The following is a 6,000-nucleotide window of genomic DNA, read 5'->3' on the forward strand; positions in this document are numbered from 1 at the left end:
TTTGTTGTGTCTATCTGTGACTCAGCAGCTCCCTTACAAGGTGAATAGCAACTATCCTTTTCATAATATTGTCATTATTCCATACTGGATTTTCCATTGCCTAGAATATCAGATTCCCTTGCAATTCAGCCAATTATTTCTTTGGAAGTACACTTCTTTCTCTGCTACTCATTGTCTTCCATGAACCAAGTGGTGCATTTGGTCCCCTTGTGCAAAAAAAGTGAACTGACCTCCGAATGTAAACATAACGGCTTCAAAATCAGGCATATTCTTGAACAATGGCGGGATAACTCTCTCCCCAGATGTTGGGACAAAGTGTTATTTGGTTCTGGATTTATGTTCACTCCATCAATAGTATCTGTCTATGAATCTAGAAAATCTCGTACAGGTAACAATCATACAATAATACTAAGATTAAAATAATGATATTACATCTGTGTTTCCTGTCCTGTTGATTGTTAGACCACCGTCTGTAAGGCTCACCAACATGGATAATTACCACTACGGGCAGCTAAAATTCGTGCATTAAGTATTGTCTGCACCCGATGTTTCCATTGTAATAAATTTTATTTCAGTATTGTGAGGTACTTCATGAATGTACCTTGTAAATAATATGTCAACTGCTAAAATAACTTTGTTTACTGTAATAATATTGTGAACATCAAGCTCTGAGTCTGTTTTCAAATTGAAGGACTCTAAATAAAATTTTCACTCTTCATGTAATTTCTTTCTGAAATTCAAGCTCTACTCAGTCCCAATTATCGAAATTTTACTGTAAACAGTTTCCTGTCAAAAGATAAATGTGTTCTGATTGGCCCATCTATAAAAACATTTCCTCAATGATAGCAGGTATTTTTTCCTTGTTTACCTGTGTTATGGAGAGTGGATTGCATGCTAGTGCTTTTTACAAGTGGCAAGCAGGTAGGTGTTGCAGGACTCCAACCCTTGAGTTAGTTGGGTCCTACAATGCCAAGTGCGTCTAAGTGGAGGTCCATTAGCACATCATTTGGGCACGGGCAAAAAGGCAGTGTTAGGTGACTTGCCCACTTCGCCTGCTGTAAACTGGTGCTACTTTGGTCCAATTTTGCCTGTCTTTTTATATGTAGCAAGAAAACAATGGATAGTGGCAGAGAGAAAATTTCAAATACATCTTTTAGGTGTTGCCAAAGACTTGTGCTATTATTTAAAACAGATATTAAACTAAATACATTACATCTGTTGATGTTTCATCACTAAAAAGTGGGCCAATGTTTCTCGCACTTGGGAATAGTTTGACCCTCTGTCATTTCTTCATGAAAAAGGGGTAATATAATGTTGGGATAAAGTAAACTCAAGGAATATCTCTAGAGGAGACAAAAAGGAGCATGGGGAAAATAAAATACCTAATTTTGAAGGCAAGAGCAAGAAATATTGAACTTTATTCAGAAACTCTTAGAGTAAATACGCAATTGTACAATATTTCAGCCACTGACTAATTGTTTTTCAAGTTACATGTTACATTAATGTAATTATTTGCAAAGAGCATACATCATATGTCAAGGATACTGTATGATATGGATATGAGCAGTATTACACAAATAACTGAAGTTGTGATACTTGAAAGTAGCCACCACTTGCCAGTCACAGTGTATTGAAATTCTTATCAAATCCTCCCAAGAGAGAGAAAAAAGAATTTACATTTTTATTCTGGATATTTAAAGTACGACTTTGTCTTTTCCGTAAGTTCACTATAGCATCCTTGTCACAACCACAGTCTGAATTCTGGTATCTTCTTCTTTTTTGTTAAAACTGTAGCCTATTGTTCAACTGGTAATTTATCTTTCAACATTTTAAGTTACTGTACATAATATTGCACATCAGAGAAATTTTCAGAATCACTGTCAGAGTCTAGCACCACTTAATCCTTATTTTGGGGTTACTTTGGTTCGGGCTAAAGTAACCCCCTTGACCATTTTACAGAAATGTTAAATGTTTTATCTAAATTTTAAAATGATGGTTTCTCACCTTATTGTCTAATACTAACAGAATAGAAAATTACGCTCACATTATTTTTAGCTTCACCGATGTGATTTCTCCAGGCAGAAGTTTTCGAGATGTAACAACTGCTAAATGTTTTACCACAACATAAGCCCAGTGCTGTCAATACAATTTCACTTTGTGAAACTCATAGCCTTCTAGATCTTTGCACATTGTGAATGCACACTATCTTGTTTATTCCATGCTAATGATGTAATTTTCATGGGGAAACGAACTTAATACTTCTGACCAGTTGGCTAAAGTAACCCCAGCTTACAATATCTCTCAGGATGAAGCACTCTTGATACACATTGAGGACATTCACTTCATAGAACATAACATACACTACCTTTGATTTAACTCTGCTTTTTAGAAAACTACCGTATTTACTTGAATCTAAGCCGCACTTTTTTTCCGGTTTTTGTAATCCAAAAAACCGCCTGTGGCTTAGAATCGAGTGCAAAGCAAGCAGAAGTTCTGAAAAATGTTGCTAGGTGCCGCCACAACTAACTTCTGCTGTCGAATATATGTAGCGCTACACAAGCATGCTTTGTGGACACAAAGATAAATACTGGCGCCAAAACCTTTTTTTTTTTTTTTTTTTTCTCCGCCCCGAGTTTCGACCACTGCATTTTCATACATTGTCCAACGAAGTAAATACAAATTCCGTATTGTTCATCTTCGAATGTAGCAGAATTTCAATGTACTACGAAAATCCGACTGGCAAGACTGTTAGGGATGTTTGTCAATATGGCCAACTCTATGTTCAGAGTTTTTTCCGACCCGTGAGAAGAGATGGTTGCTAATAGGAACCTGATGAAATGTGAATCACATGCAGTATTCTCTTCACCATAAGAATAATACGAAAATAAACATTTTGCCATGTATTCTTTCGTGTTTGCTGCTCTCATTTCAATCCTGTCTGCCTAATAAACTACGAAACTAGAGTGAAACAACAGCAAACGCGGAAGAATATACGTATCGTGTCATGTTTATATTCGTATTAATTTTATGCCTAATAGTGATATAGTCAGAAATGAAGCACGGCAACTGACTAGATTTTAAATGTAAGAGGACTAATTTCTGTGCAGAATTTGATGTACTAAAGAAGCGGCCGCAAAGATTTTCAAACGGAGAAAAATTTGCGCCTAACTCTCGTTCAGAACATGTTCTATCATACGCAGTCTATTATTTTGTTCTTGTTGATCATTATCAAAGGAAGCAGGTGTAAGTAACAGCAAACTGCAGTCTCTTGCCATTGTTTCGCTAATGAGACGATTCCTCCTCTTTTTTTTTTTTTTTTTTTTAATAACGCGGCGGTAGCGCGCACAAAAGCAAGTCATGCCGCGAGCGGCGACAGGTTGTACACACGCACTATCAGAATGCGACAAACAATGCATGACACATAATGCATTCTCAGCTTAGAGTGATGTAAACACCTATAACAAAGAAAACGGCACGTATCAGATCAAAGCAAAATAAGCAATCGATTCAAACCAGACGAAGCACGTGAAAAAGGAAGGGTACCCGTATAAATACGGACGGAGCGCCTGACGCATAGCAATGGCTACCTGGTAAAGCTTAACTGCTAAGCTTACGACTCGAACCAAACTACTGTAGCTGTATCGTCTTTCATTCGACCTAAATTGTGTCTCGTATTACGATGGACCAACTTTGTTTCGATTTGGAGGTGCGGCCTAAAACTTTTCTCTCCCCTTGAATTTCGAGTCTCAAATTTCAGGTGCGGCTTAGATTCGGGAAATATTTTTTTTCCTTTATTTAGAGTCTCATTTTTCAGGTGCGGCTTAGATTCGAGTGCGGCTTAGATTCGAGTAAATACGGTAAAACACCTTTTCATTCATTCATTTCACACATTCCTGTAGATCCATATCCCTAGATTTCTGGAAAGCATTTAATACACTGCCTCACTGCAGACTGTTGATGAAAATCCTGCACACAAAATAAGTTTCCAGATATGTGAATGGCTCGAAGACTTCATAAGTATGTAACCCAGCATGTTGTCCTCAATGCCAAGTGTCCACCACAGATGAGAATATCGTCACCAGTACCCCAAGTAATTGTAATAGTATCACTCTTCGTCTATATTCATAAATGATTTGACAGATTGGGTGAGCAGCAATCTGTGACTCTGCTGTTGATGCTGTATTATACGGGAAAGTATCGTCATTGAGTAACTGCGGAAGGACACATGATGACTTAGATGGAATTTCCATTTGGTGTGGTGAGTGGTAACTTGCCCTAACTGTAGAAAAATATAAGTTAATGCAGATGAGTACGAAAAACAACCCTGGTATGTTTGAATACAGTATTAGTTGTAGAGGAATGTTAGACAAGGATGGGCTGTCAGGATGCGCCATATTAAAACTTGTCCGAGTTTCTTAAGTGATTTATTATTTCCAGCTACAGTGCCCCCATTCCTCTCGGTCTGCGTCACTGGGTCCCACAATGCTGAGGACACCACTTCACTGTCTGCAAAACGGCTGGCGCGGATAGCTGCCTCAGTGACCCGTGCAGCACACTGCTATGTGTCGGCCTTGTACGGCCGTGGAGTTGTGACGATGTCAGGATGCGCTGGCAGTCGACTCGGCGGTTTTCGCCCCCGCCGCCTCAGTGCTGCTTGCGGGGAGCCACAGGGTGGCTTGCTGCGTGCTTCTTTGCCAGCGAGGCTAAGATCGCGGCAACAACAAGTGCCTGCTATCCGGCGTCTGAATCTGCGGCCCTCGTCTCAGGATGCCTCCGGTGTGTGTTGGGAGCCAACCAGACTGCCTGCAGTAGCAAGCTGTGGCATGACCCGCCACTGGCTTGCTACGGACCCCACGTTGGCCTCAGAGGGTCGATCCAGTGACCTGCCATGGACTGGAACGCTCGTGCCCAGTCTGCTGCTGCTGCTGCATGTAGCCGGTGGTGTGACACGCCCTGCCATCCAGGAAAGCTGTCACACTTGAATGTCTTGTTCGTGAACCGGCACCTATTTATACATGGCTGTGCGCCTTTGTTTTGCTAATGCACTGCTCCAAGTCATGTACTTCTAACACCTGGGTTGGGCCAGCGGGTCCCTTCTGCCTGTAACATGCAAACCGCTGCAGTTACTCTTTTCAGCGGGTCTACAGTCCTGTGGCCTCCATTCTACTTCACAACCACTGGTAGCGTAACTTACTGTCAACAGGCCCACACCTGGGTGTAACTTGTACGCTCCGAATTATTGCACCAGAGCTAACCTTTTCCCATCTTAAACGGTGGTGTGCTGCTTGATACAGTCACCTTGATTAAATATCTAGACTTAATGTTGCAAAGTGATATGAAATGGAACGAGCACATGAGGTTAGCAGTAGGGAAGGCAAATGATTGACTTTGGTGTTTAAAAAAAAATCTACAACAGTGTAGCTCATTTACAAAGAAAACCGCATAAAGAACACTGGTGCTACCCATTTTTGAATACTGCTTGAGCGTTTGGGATCTGCATCAGGACAGATTAAAGGAAGACATTGAAGCAATTCAGAGGTGAACTGTTATTTTCAAAATCAACACACAAGTATTACAGAGGTGTTTCATTAAGTCAAATGGAAATCCCTATAGGGAAGATGATATTCTTTTCGTGAGACAATATTGAGAAAATAGAGAGAACCAGTGTTTGTAGCTGACAGCAGAACGATTCTACTGCTGCCAATGTACACCTCTCGTAAGGATTGCAAATACAAGGTAAGAGAAGTTAAGGCATATACAGAGGCATATAGATAGTCCTTTTTCCCCTCACTGCATTTGCAAATGGAACAGTGAAGGAGGTGATTAGTATGGTACAGGCTATCCTCTGATTTGCTGACTACATATGTAGATGTGGATGCCATCATGCAGGAAAGCCTTCAGGGACGAACAAGTCAAAATTATACATTAGTTTGTACAAGCAGCCTCTGCTTCTAGAAAGCAGGCCCCTACTAACAATAAATTATGATTAATGCTAATCTA

Source organism: Schistocerca cancellata, chromosome 8 (genome assembly GCF_023864275.1).
Source record: "Schistocerca cancellata isolate TAMUIC-IGC-003103 chromosome 8, iqSchCanc2.1, whole genome shotgun sequence".
Classification (NCBI taxonomy): Eukaryota; Metazoa; Arthropoda; class Insecta; order Orthoptera; family Acrididae; genus Schistocerca; species Schistocerca cancellata.